This window comes from Lonchura striata, chromosome 5 (genome assembly GCF_050655825.1).
Source record: "Lonchura striata isolate lonStrDom1 chromosome 5, ASM5065582v1, whole genome shotgun sequence".
NCBI classification, from domain to species: domain Eukaryota; kingdom Metazoa; phylum Chordata; class Aves; order Passeriformes; family Estrildidae; genus Lonchura; species Lonchura striata.
This window is the reverse complement of record NC_140707.1, coordinates 18,631,173-18,655,898: the sequence shown is the minus strand read 5'-3', so window position 1 is coordinate 18,655,898 and position 24,726 is coordinate 18,631,173. Positions and strand designations below refer to the sequence as shown.

The following is a 24,726-nucleotide window of genomic DNA, read 5'->3' as shown; positions in this document are numbered from 1 at the left end:
TCTTAAATAGCACACATGCCAAAAAATTTCTGTAAATGCAGAATTATACTTTGGTTCTTTTTTCTCTCAGTGAGCAAGCTTCATACACTCAGATGTGCTAGGCACTTTGGCAGGGCACTGCAATAATGTTTAATCCCATTACTAATGCTTATTTTAGAACCTGCTTGTCCTTAAAGACATGATAGTGATCTTAATTATTGTCTCCAACATGTATTTGCCTGAAATAATTATTATACTTCATTCCTAAGAGACAATGAGATAAAACTCTAATTTCATTTTATTGGCCTTTCTATCCATCAAGAAATTAGTTTCTTGTGAGAGCTTTGAAGTAGTCCCCTTCACGGATTATACTCCTTGAAAGTACAAGAACAGAAGGGTGGGTGTGGGGGAATTGAAATAATTTACATACCAGCAGACATGTAATGGGAATCAAGAATGCAACCAGACCTACATGATGGTTGAGAGGAAAACGTTGAGACATGCTATTCAACATGAAAAAAAAAAAAAATTCTGGTTAGATGCAGATTTTAGCTCAGGAGGCAGCCAAGGACTGCACTCAGGCAGAGGAAGCAAGCAGCACAGAGGAGCTTCCCTGATCACATTAAAAAAAACCAAACAACCCAACAACAAAAAATCCAAACCCATCAACCCCCCAAAATACCCATTATTGAATAAAAGAACATCAGATGCTCAACTGTCACTTGGCTATCTGCCAAGCAGGCTCCCAGCACCACTGTCAATATTGTACAATGTGTAGGAATAAATAGCACAAGCTCTGTCAGAGCAGCACCTCAGATTTGGTGTTAGAGCTATGCAAGATGTTGGCTTCCTGAAATATGAAAATTTTTGTGCTCTGAATTTTGTTACAAACAAAATTTCAGTCGTGTTTTTCTCAGAAGACAAGGTTGCAAACCTGACTGCTGAGATTTTCCCTGTATTTACTTCCAAACAAATACAGGCCAACTCTTCTTTTTGGTAAATTTCAAACAAGATAAAAATGAAAACCTATCCATTAAATGGAAAACTTTGAGCACAAGAATTATTATTGTATGCAAGGATGAATTCCATGCGATCCTCTGAGCTGTCTCCTGGGATTGAAGGAACATTTTGGGTTGGTCCTGTAACACCTTCTTGAAGGCCAGTGCTTTCCTAAAAAAAGCAATGGTATCTTAAGTTTTTAGAAACTTGATTGCAATGGGTGCTCAGTATTCTGGCCTGAACAGAGCAATTACACATGCTCTGAAATTCAGGTTTATGAGTTATTCAATTGATCTAAATTTGATCATGCCTTTAACTCTTGAGTCTGACTGGAACCAGGAGTGCTGAGGGCTCTGCTGATCAGAAGCTATATGGTTAGGATGCTTTTAAATGTAGATTAGCACACCTTCAAGCAAAGAAATGTGAGCATGTAAAGAACCTACCCCAAACCTTAGCACGTTCAGGATAAAGGTTGTGGTCTGTATGTAGCACATGTTGTACACAAAGCAATGCTGCCTAGCCACCTGCCCATCATGGATGTAGCTACAAAACACTTATTTTCTTTTCCATATGCTGCATATTTAAATTTCTGTCTAATATCCACACAAGCAGCTGTCATTTTTTTTCGAGGCACAGAGATGGAGACACAAGGACCGTGCAATACCTCTTCTTCCACACACACTTCTGCTCCGCCTTCTGGCCTTAAATATTCCAAAATAAAAATCTCTCTGTCTGAGAGCTACTGGATACTCTTTTTAGTGAGCCTTCCCACTGTACTGCAGCCTTGATACCACTGTGCTGCAAGAAAAGTATATTCATTTCTTTTCAACAAAACCTCGAAAGCCAAAACAGTGGGAAAACTCTTACTTGGTCGTGTACAGACAGTATTGGTCAGAAAAAATCCTATATATGATTAGATTATCTCCAGAAATGCAATGCAAATGGTAATCACATGTATGTCACAAGGGCTAAATATAAATGTGTCAGAGGCCTCCTGTATGGAGAAAGTCCAGCTGATGTTGATCAGATTTTATGCTTCAGTTGATGATTGAAAGGTTTCAGTCCAGCTTAAAGGTATGTGCTGACACCTTCACTGCAGGTTTTGTAAGGAAAGGTTCATATCCTTCATGAAAAGAATCTTAACCATGCAGACAGCAGAAGCTTAGGGTTCTGTGCCCCGCAGGTTTTGCAGCCTTGGGAATGTTGTGCAGCAACTTTCTAAGTTGCTATTTTGCAGATCCTAAAGCTGCATGCACAAGAGGAACATAGTCCTCTGAAACCACCCAGTTCTTCAAAGTAGAGCCTATGATAGTAGAACTTCCTCTTTGCTGATTAATGTTCTTTAAAGCTCTCAGCACTGTTTAATCATGTGATTAAAAAGCCCCCTTTCTGTTGCTATGTGAAGAGCAAAAGGCCAACTTGTCTGTCAGCTCTGTGCCACTGATGGCTTTTATAACATCAACACAGAAAAGAAATCACATCACTGCATTTAGGAAAAACCGCAGCAGTGCTGCTCAGGTGACACAGGGGCCACGCTGGCTGCCAGCCAGGGTTCTGCCAGGATCCACCACAGGCTGTGACTTCCTAGAGAAGCAGCTGTGTCATCTTGTTAGGAAGTAACAAGTCAGGCAGAATCCCATTCTCTATAATGTGGTTTCAGAAGAAGTGCCAAAATTGTTAAATTGATCGAACAATAGACAGAAAGAAGCAGAATTACATCAGGCACATTTCAAATCCCTCTGCAATTGTTGTTGGCAGCAGGCTTGCAGCTACAAGAGACTTTTGCCCTTAACATTCAGGGGCTTCAAGTTTTACAAAAAAAGGGCAGAACCAGGGAATAAAACTTAGAAGGAGCCATGGGACCAGAGCTGGTCTCTTCCCTCCCTCAAATCTCTAATTTATGAAGCAAGGGTTCTGAGAGATGTCAGCTACAAAAAGAAGCCTGGCTCCATAGTCTGAGGACACTATTCCACCCATTCTGTTGGCTCTCTACCTGTGCCATGATCCCAGGAGAACTAAACCTCCCCCAGCATTTCAGCCACTGCCCATCATCTCTGGGCATCGTTGTGTTTGCACTGTATATCCCCTCATAATGCTTTGTCCCTCCATATCCCCTCTTTGTACCTGTTTGGTCCATCCCAGCTTTTCCATCAGTACCTGTATGTCCATCAAACCCCAACCCATCCCCCTGTCTCCTCCCAGGTGATGTGTCCATCACCTGGTGACCCTTCCCCTTTGTCCAGATCCTTCCCCCAGGATCACCAGGTAGCTGGACCCTGGCTGGGACTCCTCTCCGTCCCCCTCCTCAGTGGTCACTCTGAGGCCTTGCCCACAGAGAGCCACTCCCATGTCCTTCCCCCATTGCCAGCTTGGGTTTACCCACCCCCCTATATCTGACAGATCCAGGCCGAGAGACCCTCTCTCTTGCTCTGGAGGTCCTTCGAGGTCAGATGTGGCCTGGGATCTCTCCAGGCCCTCATTAAACTTTGGAACTAATCCTGAGGGAGAGCACCTCTTTCCTTTGCTTGTGGCACCAGCTCGTCTTTGGACTCACAAGGGAGCTTCTCCAAGTCCCCCGGGATCCAAGGAGAAGTTCCTTCCCTCTGCCCGCCTCGCCCACTGCCCAGCTGGCCGGGCTCCACAGGGGATCTGTTCCTGTGGATTCGAGGGGGAGACGCAGCAGGCATCTGTGCCCAAATTCTTGCTGATGTGTGCAGGTGCACCCCTGATCTGCTTTCCTGGATGTGGATGATGAACCTCTGCCATGGTTTAGAAATAATGGAAGGGAGGAAAAACAGACACCTTATACATCCCACTAAAATTAATACAGGACTTTCTTGGTACATGCCACCTCTTTTTTCTTTTTTGGTGCAAATATCTCAAGGGGCTAAATGAACTTTCTTACTCACAGACAGACGAACAAGATAGCAAAAACCAGTCTTCCTCCCCATTCATTACCAGGAAAATACCTGTGCTGGTATGAACAACATCTGGTCTTGCAGCACTGGCTTTACAGCAGTTCAGTCCCAGCTAAGCAAGTACGATAAGAAAAACTGTTGCAAACTGGTAATTTTGAAACTTAGGAAACCCCCAGCTGAGCCAAAGCATTGTCAGTGATTTCCTTCACAGCCCATCTGGTACAGCCTGGGGAAATCCTATACAGTACCCGCAGAAATATTTAAGGAGTAAACAGGAACGTTTGAGTGATTTCTTCCCTCCCTCATCCCAGAGGAGCAGAAAAGGGAGTGGAAGTTCAGCACAGGCTTTTTATTTCTGTGTTGTTACATAACTGCGCCACTGCAGAATTCCTCCTGCTTCCAACAGGATCAAGCCCACGGGAGGCTGGGGAAGGAGACAGGGAAAAGGTATGTGACTTGCTCAGGGCTATGCAGCAAACCCATGGCAGAGGTGGGAGGAGAACTTGCAGGTCCCGGCAGAGCTACACATTCCTGCCATTCCTTGCACATACTTCTCCAGAGGTGAAGCTGCTGCATCACAGGCTGACCATCCAACCCAACACACCACCTGCTTCCTAATAATCCCTCTGCTCTTCAGCATGCACAGACACACACTGCAGCTATTCCCTGCCTTCATCTCAAAAGGATTTAAGATCTCTGGAGATCATGCCCAGCATATTCACTGACCAGTGTTTTTTCTCTTTGGTAGCCTTCCTTAATCACAGGCCTCATTTAAGCACCACTGACTGAGTCTCCTATTCTTTTAAAATTCTGCAGTAGATTCCATTTGCTAATACTAACAGGAAATCCCATGAATCTGCCTCATGCCCTTTCACTGACTTCACAAATCCAATTGATACAGATAGAGCCAATTTCTGAAACTGCAGCTGTCCACACTTACAAAGCTCTGACTGTTAGATAAGAAAGTGCCAGCTGGAACAAGAAGTTTCTCCTACTACTGGATGCCACACTCCCAGCCAAGTGGGCAGCTGTCAGCTTGGGTGGTAGCAGAGCTGCTTAAATGGAAAACCCTTAGATCCAGTCCCTCATGCTCACCCTAAAGCAATTGAACAGCCCCACAACAGGAAAAGGGAGTAAAGCTCAGTCCCAGAAGAATGCAGTTGCACTTGTTTTCAATCCCCTCTCCATATTATTGCATCCCTTGTGGGCCATAGTAGCTGGAGGCCGAGGAAGGTGCAGCTTTTAGGGACAAAAGGCTCTGTTGGCCCCTTTTTGGATCTAAGCAGGACCATGGTGTCAGCCTCACTGAAAGAGAAGCTCAAGTTCTCCTCAAGTCTGAGCAGCATTCTGTACTTCACAAAATTAAAGCCTGGTCTTGTGATGATCTTCACTGCTGGTTTTAAACCATGCATTAGTTTTTATCTGCATACCATTACAGCTCCCAAGATGTTTTAATAACCAGGCACTGGACTGGGAGGTCAGGGGATGAGCAAAGTGGCTGGCTCCACCATCCTCAGCCTGGATGTGTCCCAGGGGGAGCACGGATCATCTCACATCAGAGTATAACTGGATATGCACTCACCCCTGTTACCAAGAGTGCCCTGTAGTTGGGAAGGGATTTCAGAGGACTGAAAGGCTGAAAGTTTGCTTTCAGCAGAGGTGGGTCTAATCCTCTGTCCTACACCACCACTCCATGAGGTAGCTATGCTGGGTGCCAAACCTTTCTGCAGGCTATGGCTCTTGGCCATCTGCCCGAGTGTCAGGAAAACTATTTAACAATCCCTCCCATGGATTCCCTACTTCACCTACCTTTGGTCCAAGAGGGGAATAAGCATAAGCAGAATAAAAGAAATCCATGTTAATAATACTCAACAGATTCCATCAGTGCCTTCCTAAAAGATTCCTGTCTTGGAACCAAAGGCACCTCATTGCTCACTGCACATCTTCAGTGAATCCTTAGAAGTTACCAGAAACTTTTTATTTCTTCTCTAAAATAACACAGCTGCCTACTGGAAAATGCCCATATGCCCATCCATTCTGTTTTGCAATTTCCTTATTTCTTAATCATTAATCTACTTTTCTGGAGATATTTCAGAGCCAATCCCTCTCCTCCCTCATCCCCCCACATCAACCACTGAGTGGGAATTTTTAAAGGGGTTTGTAAGTCTTACCATTTACACACAGACTTCCATGAGATTTTTAATCTTTTTAACCTTCCTCTTAAATAAGGATGTTCCAAAAGCTTTTTTTTTTTTTACTGTTTGGTAAATCACATCAGCTGAGTGTTTTCACAAAAATGAACATAAATTCTTCTCATAAGCTGGGAAGAACATTAAACCAGAAGTCTTTAATAACTTTGAATACTCCATGGGAAGCTCTAGTATGAGCATGAGGATAACTGATTTTATTGCATACAATACACAGACAGACAAACAAGCATACATGCATCATTGTATTTCAGAGATCTTAAGCCATAAGAAGAAAGAGGAAGCACATCAATTCTTCAGCCCAGAATTCATAAAATAAATTAAAAATCCATATATATATGTATATATATATATAATGTATATATATATATATACATATATATACATATATATATATATATATACACACACACACATTTAAGCAAAGAAAATTTGTTTGTAAAAAGTGAAATACTGCTTCTGCAGATATTTTGGCACCCATAATTGCATATTCCCTTTGCTCTTTATCCTTACAGTCATCTTTATGGTGATTTCCTGAATAGAAAAAGGGTCTTCAGGAAAGAAAACCTAACAGGGAAAGAAACAAATATCTAAGTAGAAATTGAAGCCCAAGCAGTAAATACAACAGTCAGTGCTGTATTTTAATGGAAACTTTCTATATGGATCCATGCAAGTTACATGTATGGAAAGTTGACTGTAGCTTTGTGGGCTTCTTAATATAAATATCCTGACATAAAAATTACTATTCTAGAAAGCTTTGTGGAAAGATTGGAAAGAATCTCCTCATACACAGACACATGTAAACTGCTCAGTAACTAGGAAGAGTTTTCGGTTGGAAGCTGCCTTCCCTACCCCCCTTTGCAGACTCCTGTTTCATTTTGTGAAACTGCTTTGCTCTCTTTCAGAGGGGGCAGCTGAATAATCCATTTCAGTGCCTCTCTTTCCCATGGAACAAACCCCCCCCAGCCCTCCTGCTGCATCCTGACAGAGATGGCAGGCCTTTCTCTGCCTAATTCTTTTAATAACGCTGCCACTGCAACATTAGGAGAAACAATTAGGACTAAAGGGAATTGTCTCTGTATGCCAGAGCTGCTTAATAACTTAAATAAACAGAAATATAATGTAAATATTTCCTTTCTTTAATCCCAAGGCATACCTAGGGAGAGAACACTGCTGAAATGATACAAGGTTATTGAAAACCTTTTCAGTTACTCCACACTTAAAAACAATTTTGCTGTCTTCCCATGCCTTCCTACTTGTAGTATTTCACTTTTGAAATTTCAGAACCAGCTATCAGACAGAGAAAAATGCATCCTTGGAAATTAATACCCCAGATAGTCAAAAGTGTTTATAATTGAAAAGGAACTATGAAGGAGTAAATTATTCTGTAATTTATAACTGCAGATTTCCTTCCTCAAATTATTTTCATTCAGCAGTTTTCTCTGAGAACTTTTACAGTTTCAAATGTTTTTTTGAAAAAGTGCAAGACACACTCAGCTCATGTTGTGTTTTGGCATGGACTCAGCCACTCAGAGATGATGACCTTACCTTATGGCTTTACATTGAATGAACTCTGATGGTTTCAGTACATTTACTCATTATTTACATCAGTTCAGGCTTAAATTTAACATCAAAAAGGTTGTTCCCCATGTACTTACACAGGAAAATTTTCTTTGGCTTCACCACCACCAAATTCTGAAAGCAACCTGTTCCATCTAGCTATTTAGAAAGAACAATTAAAATCTAAGCAGTGGCAGTGACACCATCCTGAAGCAACGCATGTAACACCCTAGGTCAAGTATTATGAAAAATCCCCCTAAAATAGCAAGCAGAGCAATATAGAAACATTCCCCTGAACTAGGAATAAACTCCTACTGCTGGCTACATCTGACTCCAAATTACAGTGATCTTAGCTTTGTCCTTTCTCAGAATTGCTAAATTTATAAGTCAGTGTGTAAGTGTGCAAACCCACCTAATGCTGACCTCAGACCAGCACAAGCTGAGCATCTTGAGGATTCTTCATGCACAAGCCTCCAAGAGCACCTGCACCTAGGCAAGACACTCAAAACTTTGTAGGCAACCCAGAAACCTGCAAGTCTCAGCTGCAATAATTATGGCCAAACCAGATTTTTTGGCAACGGCTTCCTTCATTTCAGAGTTTGGACCCAGACCATTTCCCATTGACAGTCTCTATCCCACACTCTTCTGTGGAGGCACATGAGCTAACTCCTTATGCCACAAAATCTGGGGTAATTTTCTGCCTCCTGTGACTGCCCCAGGTTTGGCCTCGTGGCCTCCTGCAGCAGCTCCACACACGTGCTGTGGATGCCGTGCCTGGGAATGGTTCTGGCATTAACAAATCTCTGCAGAACACAAGGCACAGGTGTGTGCTGCGAGTTTGGGAAGGAGAGCTGAAGATGACCTCATGCTGTACTTTGGAGGGAGGATGTTAAAGAGCTCAGGCAGCCAGTGCTGACAGAGAGACATGCACCTGTACAACAGCGACTCTGCCTTCTTGCTTCCTCTGTGCTCCCACATGGAGAAGCTTCAGCCCCAGCTGAAGTTCCGAGGGCCCCAAATGAAAACAAGCTGCAGGTTCAGGGGTTAACTAGAGATGATACTCATACCAAAAATAGGTATGGGAGTGAAGAAACAAAACTGCTTTAACTGTATTAACTCCATTGTTAATACAGGCCAGTAGTACTCTTGACTTCGTGGTTGCAAATTGGTTTAAGATTCGAAAAAAAAAAAATTACAGAAAATGCACTTCTTCACAATTCCCTGTTCCCAGTCATCTCCTTGTCTTCAGCAAGTGACCCTGGGCTTGCTGCCATTGTTACTTACATCTTCTCCCTCATCAGACCTATTCTTGTTTCTACTTGATGCTCTTAATTCTTTAAATATAAAAGTTTATCTATATGATTATACACACACATTCCACTCAATTTCCTGAGGATATGACTCTTCCATGCTGCATAAACTTCCTTCCCTGGCCTTCTCCAGCTCTATCATTCTTTTTGCTACTGTCCAGGGTGCAGCTGTCAGGGCAGGAAGCACCAGACCCTGCTGCTCACATACAGTGTGATCAAGGTCAGGAAAAGGGTAGCCAGTACCTGCTGCCTCCCACCCTCCTAAACCCTCCACATCAGAATAAATGAGTCCCCAGATAGCCCCGTGAGCTCTCAAACACAGAAACAGACTGAGAAGTTGGTGTAGGGAGGCTAAAGCCATCTCAGACAACAACGTGAGATTATGGCCCTCCCAGAGATAGCCAAAGGCTGAGAGAGAGGCAGGGGAAGCCACAGTGAGCACCCCAGAACATAAAAACTGCAGTGGGTAATCATAGCAATGAGGTTTCTTGTGAAAGGAAGCTTCAAGGGATAAAATGGATATGCCTGAATAGTGTAGTTGCAATGTTATTTCAAATAATTAATTAAAAAATGCAATTAGATAATTAACTCATCTACATTATTTATACAATCTGTTCAGCACTCCTAATTTCCAAGGACTTGCAGACTCAGAAACTGGATTTAATTTTTTTTCTTAATAAATTTTTGTTTTATTTGGGATACAGAACTAGAGAATGAATAAAAGTGTCACAGAAGACTAAAGCAGATGAAATAACATGAGTTCCCACTTATTCTGTCAACATGCAGATGAGAAAAAAAAAATCATGGTGTTTTTTCTCAATTCTCTAAAATGTCATTTTTGGAGCCCTCTCATAGTGAGATTAGGAGAGACTGATGCTGAAACTGTAACTGAAAGGAAAATTTTGTGAGCAGATTTGGAGGAAAAGGATAGTATGGATATGCCAAGTGCAGAGACACTGAGCCACAGAGAGGTGCATGAAATCCAAGAGAGTCACTTTAAATCTAAGTGATCATCAAAATGTTTCACATAAATGAATGACTACAGTTTCTGAAAAGATCACCATTCTGTAGGACTGGGTTTGCACTGTGAAAGGTGAACTGGAACTGAAATGAACTTTCCCATGCTGAAGAAAATGCTTACATCCTGCCTGGCTAATTTTAGAGAAAGAAGTCAGCTACGACATTTGGATGTAAAAGCAAAATTCTTGAGTCACAGCTTCTCTAATCCAAGGCCCTTATTGGAACCCATTTCTGCAGCTCACGTGGCAAACCAGCCTCTGCAAGGATCACCAAGAACAGATTCTGCAAGGTGTCTTCAACTCCCCATCAATCTGAGGTGCAACCAGTGGGAGTTACAGACTTAGCACCCTGCAGGATTTGACCCAGCTTCAGAAAATAGAGGACCAAAGATATAAAACTACACTTAGATGTATTCCCTTTTGCAGTTTCAAAACTCTAAGAAACGTGTCATTGGAGAAATGGGATAAATACTATAGCACAGAACTGTTAAAAGTAAAAATGTCCTCTATTCCCCTTTGATGTTGAAAGAAGAATCATTAATTCAAAGGCATGCAAAAATTCATGGAATTTAAAACACCAAGCAAATGTAGTCTAGTCTTGTCAAATACAGGGTGCCTTTTGTAATACATTTCCTAGCTTGCCCAACCACAGTGGAGCCCCCACAGCTTCTTCAGATCTCCTCTATGGGGTAGTTAGATTATCCCCAAATACAGCAAAATAATTAAACCACACCAATTCAAATGGATGTGACTCCAAGGGCTCTTCTCTAAAGCATTGTTCTCTATCAACTAAATCATTCCAAGCCATGCAGAACCTAAAAGTAACATATCCCAGAAAGTCAGCCGTGTCTTGGGCTGCACCAAGAAAAACACAGTTGGCAGGTCTAGGGAGTAGTACCTCCCTTTTGCTTTGCTCTCGTGAGGTCCCAACTGGATACAGGTCTGGGGCTTCCAGCATAAGAAGGCATGGACCTGTTGGAGCAAGCCCAGGGGAGGACCCAGAGATGATCAGAGGGATGGAGCACCTCTCCTATGAAGACAGGCTGAGACAGTCGGGGCAGTCCAGCCTGAAGGAAACAATATTCCAGGAAGAACTCAGAGCTTCTTCCAGAACCTAAAGGACTACAAGAGAGTTGGAGACTTTTTTGCAAGGGCATGGACTGACAGGACAAGAGAGAATGATTTTAAACTGAGAGAGGCTGGGTTTAGATAACATACTAAGAAGAATTCTTTATTGTGAGGGTGGTGAGGCATTACGACAGGTTGCCCAGGAGGAGCTATGAATGCCCTATGCATTCCTGGAAATGTCCAAAGCCAAGCTGGATGAGCTTTGAGCAATCTGGTCTAGTGGAAGATGCCTCTACATACAGCAATGGTGGGGAGTGGAATTTTAGATCTTTAAGGCCCCTTCCAAATCACACCATTCTACAAAATGTGTATTTTTCCTTTGGACATAAGGTCAGACATACAGTTATGAGACTGTTTCCCTGTAATTAGCAAAGCTTTCAGCAAACTAACCTAGTTTTCGAGATTTCACCCATGCACTGAACTGGTACCTCTTCAGCAGCATCCCAATGGGACAACGGTCATTTGTGGTCGTACTAGACTTTTCCCTTCAGCTTTATGGATACCCATCTCACAAATGCTGCTGTAATTTATCATTTGTAATTTAATATATGATTTTTATTAAGTGCATGATTGGCATGAATAGAATGAGAACTGTTGAAACAGGACTCTTTCTTTCCAAGAACATTCCAAATTCAGTAAATAATAATATTACAAATACTCCATTTCCATTGGGACCACCATTTTTGCAATTTGAGTTACAAGTTTAGTGCTTGCCTCGTGATGATGATTTAGGCCCATTAATTATGCCTTGGACTCCAATTGGCTTTTAAGTTAATCTATTTCTCACCCTGTGTGTCTAACTTCAGCTTTAGAAGGACAACTGGTGAAAGGATGAGGTCTGAATGAGCTGCCTCAGCCACTGTTTAACAGTGTGGTGTGAAGCTTAACCCAGGCTGCCCCTCTAAATATTTGTACTTCTCAGGAAGAGTTTACAGCTGCTGTTGTATTCCACAGGCTTTTGTGACTGTAGCTTGGACTTGCCTCATTTGCACACCTCTCATCAGCATAAGATGTGTCCTGAGCTCACGGAAATTCAGGAGTTTAGCCCAGCTTTGGTCCTGGTTTCAGAAGGCAGGGTTGGAAGCAGTCAGTGAATTGTGGGGTTGGCACATAAAAAAACGGCAGACAATTTTTGACTTCCATTTCTCAAAGGCCAAGTTCTTTGGCACTGATGTCCTTCCTGTTAATATTATAGACAAGACTGATAGTCTGTACTTTCTGTTTGTTGTTTTTTTTTTTTTTGAGCTGTCCCTTCAAAGTTTCCTTTCTTTTCAGTTCAGGCCCAAAGGTGCTATGGTTGCAGTTAGAAATCATCCCACTGACCAAAGTCATGCAAGCACCATTTACTGCAGTGGAGGCTTGTCACTGGAGATCAGCCATGATTCTGAGGACCAAGTGATTCCCTCTAAGAGGCTCCTCCACTATTTTGTAATTGTATTTTCTGCTACACCTCACTAAATTTCTGCTAGACCTCACTAAATTTCCACTAGGCCTCGCTTAACAGGACAACACAACAAGAATGAAGATAACATATTGTGAAAGCATAAAACAACAGCAGAGTTCTCTCTAAGAGATAGCCACATAATAGACATGAATCATATTAGACATTAATTTGCCTTTACATTATTTTTTCCCAGGAACTTTCATGCTCACATCTCTTTGGTTAACTCTTTGTAACTCCCTGGCTTGCTGAGGAATCATGTAGAGCACAAGTTGGCTCAAACTATTCCAACACAGTGAGACCACAAGAGAACAGAAATACTGCTCAGTACTGTGCTGTTTCCTGGTAAATAGAAGCCCTGTGACATGTTTTCCCCCTTGGAAAATGCCTATCCTTTATTCACCCAGGTTGCTCCATTAAGGAAAACACACAGTTAAAAGGTTACTGGTAAAAATCAGCTTTTTCAAGAGCATTAATGTTCATGTTAGAAGCCTGCTTTTGAGGGAACCTCTTCCTTCAAATACCTCCAATTACCACATTCTGATTCCCATCACACATCAGATGAAGAGCAGGAGCCCAGTTCCTTTCAGCCAAGCAAAACTGGAGGGGCACTAATGCTGTCCAGCCAACAGTGGTCATTGAGCCCTCAAATAAGATTCCTGTGGCCAGTCCCAAGTCCAAAGCCAGCAGAGTGGACAGCTTGGACCTTGGCACCAGCTGGCTGGTTCCGTAGATCTGTTCCTGTAACGTTGCACTACTCACAAACATAGATGAAGTCTCCCTGTGCAGTACTCTCCCATTAAACACTTCTAAAGGGATTTGAGGCACTCAGGCCCCTGGGACTGATGTCACCCCAGTGAGAGTGCTGTAACTGCACAGATAATCATGTCAGACTCTAAGAGCTGGAAGTCTCTCCAAGCAAGTGAAGGATCACTCTGGATGAAGTCTGCAGTGCCCTCTAGTCTGACTGTCTCTTCAGAATTGAGTTGGTTCAATTCCTCTGTGGCTACAGCTGGTTCCACACTGGACCAAGAGGTTACTGCTGGTCTTCATCAGAACTTCCATGACTATAAATGAGCAAGTTCCCCTGTTAACAGACAACTGCAGCCCAGGCTGCAAACTCTACACTTGGCTGGTTATAACTTGCTCCAGCACTTTGTCTTGCAAAGTAAAGGCAGATGACTTGCTAGTGGTCACTTATAAATAAGCTCAGGACTGGACTGCAATAATTCACATGATCAGTGTTGTTAGTGTATTGTATATAATGGACAGTGTTTTGTCGGGGGGTGAGGTGAGGGAGAGTTGCAAATACACACAGCTCTTTCAAGTTTGTATGCCTTAAATTGACTTTTAGATTCCCTCAGTTCTATAGTACATATTTTCAGAATGCTTGGGTCTGATTCAGCTTGTCCCGCTGAACAAAATAGTTTCACTGCTCTGAGACCAGAGGAGCACAGTGGTGAATCAGGTCCTTTATTTGCCTCCAATGGCTCACTATCAGGCCTACTGCAAACTACCTATTGAAAGCATGACAGCCAGCACTATGCTCTATAGTGAGTGTTTGGAGTATCATGCCCTAAGTATAGGCCATATGAAGAGGTCTTTTGTTCAGGAAAGCAAACTGTACAGTGTTTAGTAAGCCACACTCCAAATATAGGATCGATAAAGCGCAGCTAAAATCAACTATTGCCTCAACAGGCATTCACGGATTTTCTCTGAATTAAGCACGCTTGAATCTTAGGGCCACAACGCCTTCACTCAACTCTTTCACAAACAGTTCATGCAGAAATAGAGCAGTCTAGGACCTGGTATCAGGCAATGTGCAAGAACTTGAGGCTCCAAGTTGGGAAGGGAAAAAAAATGAGGAAAAAAAACCAATATAAAAATAAACCATATGGAATCCACACTCAGATGCCTTTAAAACAACCACAAACATTCTTGCTGCCTCAAGCTGCAAATGTCATGAAACAATTACTGGGCTGGGGGACTTCAAAGGTTCACTGAGAGCAGCAGTTTTCTTTTTCAATCAAACACAGGAATAGGGCTTTTTTCCCTCCCTCCCTCGCTCTCCCCTTTTTTTTTCTGAATGAAACAGCACCCAGGCTTCCTGATTTCAAAAACCATGTTCCGCTTCACTTGACCACTCCATAACCTTAGGAGAAGCTCAAAAACTTCAAAATGAAACTGTGAGTCATACTGAACGAAAAAGACATTCTTACATTTCATTAAGATTGAAAACTGCTGCATTCCTTGTTTATAAAATATACATGAATGATCTTTAAGAGCTTGCAGCTGAATGCTGTGTAAAGCTTGAACTTCCATAAATTCCTGTTTACTTAATCATTGATTCTAGAAGGTAACTGACAGTCATTTGCAGGGGTTTGGAGAGTCATAATTCACTGCGCACAGAAACAATTGGACTCCTTCTTGCCACTGCCTAACCTATTTATACTTCCCCCCCCCCCCCAAACATTTTGAAGCACCTATGCACTTTTATTTCATGCTTTCATTTCAGAAAAGCAGTGTTTTAACCTCAGTTTCCTTGCAGGAGCTTTTGCAAAGGCTGCACTGTTGCTTACCTCAAGCATTGGCTCACTGGTGGAAAGAGCTGCACTTAACATGGTGTTTTCAGATGGCTGAAAGCACAGGGCATGTTTGGCAGAACAGATGTATGGCCGGCAGCCCCAGCTCTACAGTCTTTCAGGAGCATACCTCCCCCTCCACCAGGAGAATCCAGGCTGCTCCAAAAGGCCAGATCCCGAGGGGTTCAAGTTGGCACTGACCCTTCCGCAGAGAGTCATGCACACAAAAATCATGCAGAAATAACATGCTGCCCCCTTTGAAGAGAACTGAGTCAAATTGTTAAAAATGAAACTGACTCATTGTAGAAACAGTGGTCACTGGAATGGCATCTCCGCAACTGCTGCGGTAAGAGAGGAAGCTGCCTGACCACAACTGCCTTTGTGCTTATTCTAGCTGTTTAAGTTCTAAAAACCACAAAACCCCATTTGAAATTCCACTGTATAGCAAGGTTTGTGTAATGAGGTTACAATTCATAACAGGATCATTGAAAACTGAAACAAGCAGCATTAATATGTGGACTGCCTGCAACGAGCTGGCAGCAGCGTGATGATGTAATTTTTAATTAAAAGTCTGTCCCTGTTTGATATGCTGAAAAAAGAGTGCCAATCAGGGAATATGTGCTGATCCCATCCATAGGAAAAGACTGTCAAGCAGCATAGTGGTATCACAGAGCACCCTGCAAGCCATATGGCATGGCTTTAATGGAACTAATTCCCACGTACTCTGCTTGTGTCACGCGTATCAGGATCCTGCTCCCACACGGAAAAGACATTAGTCAGGAACAGGGGGAGGGGAGGCCCAGTGATACCCAGTGTTGTGCCCTTTGTTATGTGCCATGCTGCAAATGCTACTGCAGCAGTGCTGAGACCAAGAGGAAATGGGCTGCAGGTTCATGGAAGTGGACAGACCCTTCACCCCCTTAAGTAAGCAACTAACCCACTTTACAGCAATTGAAGTCCAGGTCTTTTAGCAGAAGGGACCAACCAGCCCTATGAAATATCAATTTTAAACAGCTGCTGCTCGTAGAGCCATTTATTCATCCAGTATTGCACCAAGACTGAGTGACACAGAAACTAATAGATGCTCATCCACAAAACCCTTCCCTACCCGGCACTGTTGATTCCTTTTCAGCCTCTTGTGCTTTCCTTAAGGCAATTAAACCAACTCTGGACTTCAGTATAAATAGGATACACTCCTGTGAATGTCAGTGTCTGCTGAACACATTGTCCACCTCCCAGACATTGGTACCAAGGACCCAACCATCCTCAGTTCTCCAAACAGTCTTTTTGGCTAGAGAGAGGCCCATCTTACTCAGCTGGGCAAGAACTATAAGATGTTGGTAGTAATTAAGCTGGTCAGGACTAGTATGAAAGTAGCAGAAGAAAGATGACCAAGAGAACATTTACACTTCACTTAACTGCCATTTTCATATCCTACAAATATTTCTGAGGTAATTCTGCCATTTATTTAAGATTTCACTGTTGGTTTTCTCCACCCTAAACAAATGGGTTTGGGTCCAAGCCATGAAGACTATAACGTGCATATCCTTACACCAAGCTGGTCTACAGACCTCCACTAAGCCAGCAAAATTTACTTTTCAAGATTTCTGTGTAAAGTTTGATGTAAGGATATATGTGGATCTTTGAAAACATAGAGTTGATCATGAGTGCAAAAGGAATTTGGGTATCATTAGCATAAAGTTTTGGCATTAGGTCTTAGTTTCATAGAATGTTGCCCTCACTTAGGATACACCATTATCATCAGGGATATTTAGGTGGGAAATTCATTTGGACTAGTACTTTTATTTTACCCAGTACTATAGCTGCCCAGAGAGTTCTATACAAAATGAAAGAATGGAGAAATCTACGTCCTGTCCCAGCTACATGCAGGCCTGCAAAAACCTTCCTCACTTTATATTAAAAACTAGAGAGATGTTAAAAAGGTTTCAGATTTATCCTAGACAGAGAATGCTCAGCATAAAACACCTGGAACAATTGTGCTCTCTAAGCACAATCCTACAGGATTCCTTCTTGGGAGACACAGACAGGACCTGTCTCTGACTGCAGCAGCTCCTATCCTAAAGTTCTGTGCGTGGGTGGCTGTGACTGCAAGCAAACACATGTGTGTGAAAGGGAGAGAGCGCTCCCAACCAACTTTCTAAGCTAGTAGAAGAGAAGGATTACCACAGCATTGGACCCCACATGTTTCATTTTCACACAGACTTAACATGAGATATGCTACAGCAGACCCAAGATAGTGGTGTTCCTATTCTTATTGACCCCAATCACTTTAAGCCTTTTGAGAGCTGTACTCCAGAGAGAATAGTTAAATTACATGTGGAGAATATTTCTTGTAGTATTGAGTGCAGTGTGACTTTTGAAGAAATAGTATTTCCTTCTTGGACCACAATGAGAAAGTCCAAGGTCAGAAAAATCATGTGTGGTAGAACAGGTTGCAGTATGAAGGGCTCATAAGGTCAGATTTTTGGTTTTTAGCTCAATGAACTTGGCTATTTGTCAAGGAATACAGATCCTATCTTCTCATGTTAATAATTGATGCTACTCCATATACTCATTACTGTGAAGCCAAAATTCATCAGCTAAAAAAATTATAACCTACCTATCCTATAAAAGACAGATCATTATTCATTTAAACTTTACAAACTGAATTACTGTCAGATGAACAATGAAGGAGAATATTCACATTTGTTATCTTATGTGGAAAAAACTTTGGAGATTGGAATAGTAAATGTAAAGCTGTTCTCAGTGAATGTTAACCTATAAATAAAGCACTGAAGATCCCCAACATCAGTATAAATTTTCCAACCCTGTTCATTCTTGCCTTACCTTGGAGGCATATTAAGAACTGAGACTGCTGGGATGCTTCTGCTCGATACCCTTTTTGTGTGTTTCACAGCTAGAAAGTGAAAGGCTGAGCAGGTTAAATACCAGCACAGTAAAGTATTTTATTCAGATATCAGTTGCAAAGATCGGGGGAGGAAGGGGAATGCAGTGAGGCCTTTCAGCCTGCAGTGCCATGGGAGAAGAAAAACGAGACAGCAGAAGTGTGTGGTAACACAAAAAGAATGTTATCTCAGCGGAGGGGAAAATACTTTCAAATGCATAATTGCAAACACATACCCTCAGCAGCTAACCCAGAGCCCTCTCAGACTGCACAGCTAAGAGTTCGGAAAGTGGCCAAAGTATCAGTTTTATTTGTGAGATCAAAGTGATGAAAGAGAGAGAAAGAATATCATCAAATATGATTGATAAAAAGTATTGCTTTCTTTGATTGGTTTCTGCTCCCCCTCCCTTTTCCACCTCATTCTTCTCCCAAGTTCACTAAGCAAAATGTCAGATCTGTGGTCCATCCAGTAACACATGCTTGCATGTGAGATGTGCCTACAGGAAAACACCTGCTCACTGCACATACCTGCCTAAACCCTTCATGGCCACGAGGTTCCTACAGACTCACTGCAGGTAGGGGCTGTTTGCTGCAGTGCAATTATTTGTGATCCTGCACAGATTGCACACACAGGCATTGTCCCATATGATGATATTTGGTTACTTTGCATAGCCTCCCTCGTGCTGCTGAGCATCTACACAATCCCCACGTGGATTTCCAGGGACTCTGACCTGAGAGTGCCGCCGCCTTCACTGTTTCTGATCCATAATTGTTCTCCCTCCCCTCTTTATTGTGCACACCATCTTTATATAAACACACCCAGGAAGATAAAAGGATTATGATGGCAACACAGTTGAGTTTATGGTTCGTTTCACACACATAGATGTTACCTCAAGCACAGACCAGCCAGGATGAAGACCTTGGAACTAAAGGGCACTTTCACATATGATGAGTTCAAAACCCTACTAAATCCTCACAGGAATTGTGGCTGACAGGCAGGGACTAGGCCATGCTTAGGCCCATGAATTTAACAATATTATACGGGCCAGGACCTGCCAACAATGTACACAGTCACTTTATATATGCACACATATTGCAAAATCAGCTCTTTGCATCAGTATTTTGCAGTCCATGGGGATGACATTTACTAGAACCACTTACATGAGCAAGAGTTTATTGCAGGAATAAAAGGCAGATCATGCCACAGGAATTCTGAGAAAGAAGCTTGTGGAGGTTACATGTGAGTAATGAAATGGGGTGGTGGGGAGGGGGAAATTGAGAAGCAATCCTGAGAAAATGAGAAATTATGCAGAGAAGGAACAAGGCAGCTCTGAGCTATGACAGATATTAGGAGGTGCAAAGAGGGAGACCACAGCAGATGGAAAAGCAAAGAAATAGGCCTGAGATGATTTGCAAAAGAACTAGATATTATCAGAGCTAAAGCAAGATATTGTAGGTCTTTCCATGCTAAAGATGAGCAAAAAATCACAATAATTCAAAGGGGAGAGAGGCATGATGATTAAACTGGCCATTAAAGCAGACCAAGAAGATATAGGAGACCAGGTAGGATATGACCAAGTAATAAATATTTTTGCAACAAGCAGAGAGGGTGGGGGCTTTGTAAAGGAAGGAAAAAATGATCCACAATGGTGAATTTGAACAAGCCCCTTATGGATTTGATAAACTCAGACTTAACAAGATGTGGTGGTGAGCCTGGTTCATTAGTCGTTCAGCTACCTAGCTAATCCTGCATCCAATATCTCAAAGTCTGCAATAATCAGATGCTGTCGTGGCAAGCCTGAACCACTGGACAAACAGCAGATTAGGGGTGCATGACAAATGCATCATACCACATAACTCTGCAAGGAAAATGGGAGATGGAGGCGTGAGGAAATATGGGATGATTCAGGTCACAAGATAAACCTGTACCTTAAAAGAGGAAAATATTGCAAGGAGGAAGAAGAATAGGAATGTGGGCAAAAGGGTAGGGAAACTATAATGTGGGTAATGTGCATGTGGTTAGGAAAGATGCAGAAGGCTGAGATAAAAGCAAAAGGGGCAGACATACCATGGAGGAGAAGGACAAGAGAACGTGCAAAAATAGCTCCAGTAAAATTGTGGGGTTTTTAACACATATCACCATAGCAGGACCAAATCAATGCACTGCGAAAGGAAGAGAATGTGCAACTGTTCAAACCGCTCTGTGTGTTCTTAATCTGACAGATGACAGCTCTTCCTTTCTTCCTCTGCCCACAACACAGAATTGTTCCCCAGTTCTCCCCACCCTTCATCCATCCACCTGTACTGGGGTGCATCAAGATTTGTAAGCAAGCTGGCAGGTCAAGCGTCTCCCAGGACGAAAGTACACAGAAAACCATGAAGGGAAATGTGCTGCAGCTATCAGTTTGGGGACAAATCTAGCCACTTTCATTGTTTCCTCTCTTGGTCCCTGGGGTGTTTAAGCAACATCTTTTCATTCCCAAGCACTGATTAGTGCTTATAACATGCCATGAGAAACATAGACAATAAGTATTACCTCCATTTTACAGGGAAGAAAATTAAGACTAATAGATTGAACAATTTAGCTACACAACAGGGAAGGTTAATTCCCAAAGCAGGGATTTAGACAAAATGAGTTCTTCATACTGTTCCCTGACCATAGAAATTGATAATATTGCTGTTCCTACCTGAGCCCCCCAAAGCAAGACAGACAGCTGCTATCAGACTTCAGGGCTGTTCCTGTTCTTTGTTCATTTTACACCACATGGTTACTCAGAATTAATTACTGACATACCTGAGATCTGTACAACCCTCACTAGACCAATAATCTTTTTTTCCGTGAAAAGCAGGCTTGAACTGTAAAAACTACCAGGTGTATTTAAAATGAATAGACAAGAAAGAAAGAAACAAAAGAGCAGCAGACCTGAAGGATGGTAGCAAATATGAGGAAAGAAGCAAGTACCATATTGAAATCCAATGAGAAAGGTGAAATGCATAAAAAGAATGTAAGAGAAACCACACAAGGAAGTGCAAGGCTGTGAGCTACAGAGAAATCCAAACAAATACAGATTGCAGCACATGTACACCTAGCTCCAGGTCAGTGAGACAGCAGGATTCCACACACCCTGAGCTCCCCTCAGAGCTGCTTACCCCACTGGTTTCAAAGTCTAGCAACTGCAGCTAGCAGGTAATGACGTCTGCAAAGCACATAGCAGCAAAAGTGCTCACCACCTCCACACCAATTCAGCCTAACGAACAACTGCTGCACCAAGGGAGGTGTGGAGAAAAGTCAGACTAGCAAGAAGCATATAATTACAGCTAAACTGCAACCATCTTCTGGATTTGACTGTCTGTGGGGTTCTGACCAAGCTGAGGTTACCTGGCATCTCCACAAGATTTTCCTACAATTGCTCACTGGTTGTCATGTACCTTCCTTACTCAACAAGAAGTGTGGGGAAAATAGAATTGATTTACTTACAAATATGAGAGGAGGCTGCATTCAGAGCATGGGATAATATAGTCCCTGCACAAGCCAACCTCACTGACTTGTAAGTGCTCATTTTTTGGCTCTGCAATCTGTGGCAACCTTCTAAATTCTGTTGCAAGAAATGGGCTAACAGTGTCCCAAACCCACCTCACACTTCCTGGCATGAAGGGCCTTCACACGACACCTCCAAAATAGTAGCAAAGGTACAACCAAAAGCTTTTGATTAAATCGGGTATTCAATAAACATTCCACTCATCTGTGCAAGAAAACTAAGCAACAGAATAGTGTGCAGTGTGGAAGAAGGCATTATATTTTTGGGGGATCTGTTTGGGGCTTATTGTTTTAAAGAATCAGTGACTGGAAGGGAGCAGGTTGCTGAAAACAGCCAAATTTTTGTGCAGGAATTCAGGGCCAGCCAAGAGATGCCATGGTTGAATTAAACCATCATTTTTCAGGTTGCCCTTCTTTTTTGCTCATTATTTTTGACTGCTCATTATTTTGTCTGGCAGTTACTGTAGTGGCAAAACATTCTCTCTAAACCTAAGAAAAAAAATAATTAAAAATAAAAAGGAATGGCACATGCAACAATGATTCAGCAGAGGTTAAATATCCTGTGCTGGCTAAACCTAAGATCATTATGGTAGAAAGATAAATGGTACTCATGCAGCTTCTGGGAGATTTTTCTGCCTCTTATTTAGATGATATGCATATGATCACAGGCTGGTAACTGCCCATGAAACACATGCTGGTGAAGACTGATATCTATCATTTTCTCTGAAAGGAGAAAAATTCACCTATTAATTTTATAAATATAACCAGGAAGCACCTTGTGCACTTAAAAGAGATCAGCAGCAACCTCTGCACCTCAGAGGTTGATTCTGGGTGATGTTTCAGACACATAAAGTCCAGTAAAGTTGATCCCAACCTAAAGAACACAAGATCATTTACTCCTTGAACAATAGACAGGGAGATTGAAACAGAAGCCCTGCCTCATTTTGAAAATGGTTTGGATGGCTGTAAATAAACAGCAGATGCTACAGCAGCCTTAAAATTTAGGATATACACTGACCCGAATCCACACTTAGGACAAATAAATTATTATTAGAATTATTTTTAGGAGCTCCATAAATAACTACTTATCCAAAGGTCTCCTACTTTTTTCATCCCATTCTACCCCTTTTTTGACACATAATGACGCTATTGCTTTTTTGAACTGTGTAAGAGGAAAGTCCATTGCAGATGGATTGTAGACACTCATTTTGTAAGAAATTAACTCAATTTGGAGCCATCAGCTTAGCTAAATCAAAGTAGAAGCAATATATAAAGGCAATGTCACACCTGGGTAGATTTAAAAAAAAATATTTAAGAATCTATGGGGCTTTAGGAATCTGCGGGGCTGGATCATTCTTATAAAGGACTTTAACAAGGGCAGGGCTTTGCTCAGAAATAATTGCCACTCTCTCAATAAACACCTGAAAATTTGTGGATAGAAGCCACAGGTGCAAATAGCCAAACAGACAGCTACCAACTGGCCACTAACTAATTGGTATAAATTATCATCTGGTCAGAGAACAAATCATAGAAAAAAATGTGCAAAATTAATCGCTTGCATGTTACAGTTGCTCTGTGATGGTGTAGCCACCCAGATACCTCACCTATACTAGGGGTGCTAAGTGCCTGGGGAAAGTGCTCTGGTGTTGACTGAGCATTCCAAAAGGTTTTCACTGGAAAGCCAGTTTTGCAGAGCATTTATTTTCACAAGAAATGTAGAGACACTTTGGGCCAACCTGCTTAAAAATGCTCAGATACTCTGGAATTGGCAAAAATTTCCACAATTTGTTCCCTCAGCAGCAGCTTCGGCCTTTGGGATGCATTAACATTTCAGATTACCCCCATTACTTTAAAATGCCCTCCTGTGAATTAACACACTGAGATCGGAATCACTCTACTGACATTTCACATGTGTTTTCCTAATGCAGCCACAGTCACAACTCCAGCATTCAAGTCTTTGTCAGTTTGAAAAGAAAATAGAAAAAAGTGAAAATAAAAATCCCTGAGCAGCTTCACACCGGTCTTCTTCAAAACCCAGAAACGTTTGAGGTGTCTTCCCAAACAAAAAGGAAAAAAAAAAAAAAAAAAAAAAGGATCTACTTGCAATAAACATTCAGTGAAGGGGGAAGAGGGGAAGAACAAGTGTCTTGGGCAGAAAGAGAACTCCATGTAGCTGAGATGAAACAAATGTATCCTGTGAAGCAGGAAGAAAAGGGGAGGGGGGCAGCAGAGAGGGTAGCAGACAACTCTGACTTGCTTGCTCTTTCCAGGCTTTGTATTTATTTCTGTCATGGATCTGAAAAGGCAGGCAGCAGACTTTGTAGAAGTGCCTTATGAAATGAGGTAAATAATGGACCCCAGATGCCCTTGTTTCTTTCATTATTCAGACTAGGCCTTCAAAGCTGTTTTGCAGTGTGAGGTATCAGGGGGAGGTAGAGTGCTCTGTTAACAAGATTTCAATGAGCTTTGGAAGCAGGTCCAGGGAAGCTGCTGGAAATGTTTCAGACATACAGTACTTTTGTGCTTTTCTGACCCGTATGCAGTGAGAAAACACAGGACATAGGGTGCCCTGATTTTTAAGAAAACACCGTCTAAACAATATGTAAACAACAGCAATGCTTTTGTGCGCATGTGATCCCTTCAATTCAGCATTCTCAAAGCATTTAAAATATATTGATGCATTAAGTTCAAGAACATGGCTTCAAACTCAAACAGTTTAGAATATGTATTAAAAAAAAAAAAATAAAGAAGAAGAAGAAAAAAAGCAGCACAGTTAAGTAATTGTCCAGCCAGGGCCATGAAAGCAGGGATTTGAACTCCTAATTTCCCTGGTCCTTCCCCATAAGGCAAGATTTCCTGCCCACTTAGCAACAAACTGCATTTTGCCTTTGCTTTGAGACCCACCCTAAACATTTCTCTGCGCATATTTCTGAGATTCTTCATGATTCATCCTCAACCAGGAGCCACGTGAACCCAACTGACACATCCAAACCCTTCCATTTTTTTGGATGGCTTTAGCATCTCCTGGCAGTTTAGATTTAAACTCCACGGTCCATATCCATTCCTAATAATTGTCCTTTCCCTGCACTTTCTCGCTTTTGGTGACTGACATTTAAAAGCAAAAAAAAAAAAAAAAAAAA

The 24,726-nt window shown here is 42.0% G+C and overlaps 1 protein-coding gene across 28 annotated transcripts in view; it reads right to left on the bottom strand.

Annotated features, from left to right (window-relative positions):
- LOC110469629 (uncharacterized) overlaps positions 1-24,726 on the bottom strand; it is a 217,000-nt gene that overhangs the window by 142,998 nt on the left and 49,276 nt on the right. For 3 of the 28 annotated variants that reach the window (XM_085579904.1, XM_085579905.1, XM_085579912.1), the window contains exon 1: positions 15,141-24,725. The exons of the other annotated variants lie outside the window; for them this stretch is intronic. The gene's annotated coding sequence lies outside the window, so the exon portion shown is untranslated. Of the gene's footprint in view, positions 1-15,140; position 24,726 lie in introns of those variants that run through there. 28 annotated transcript variants of the gene reach the window in all.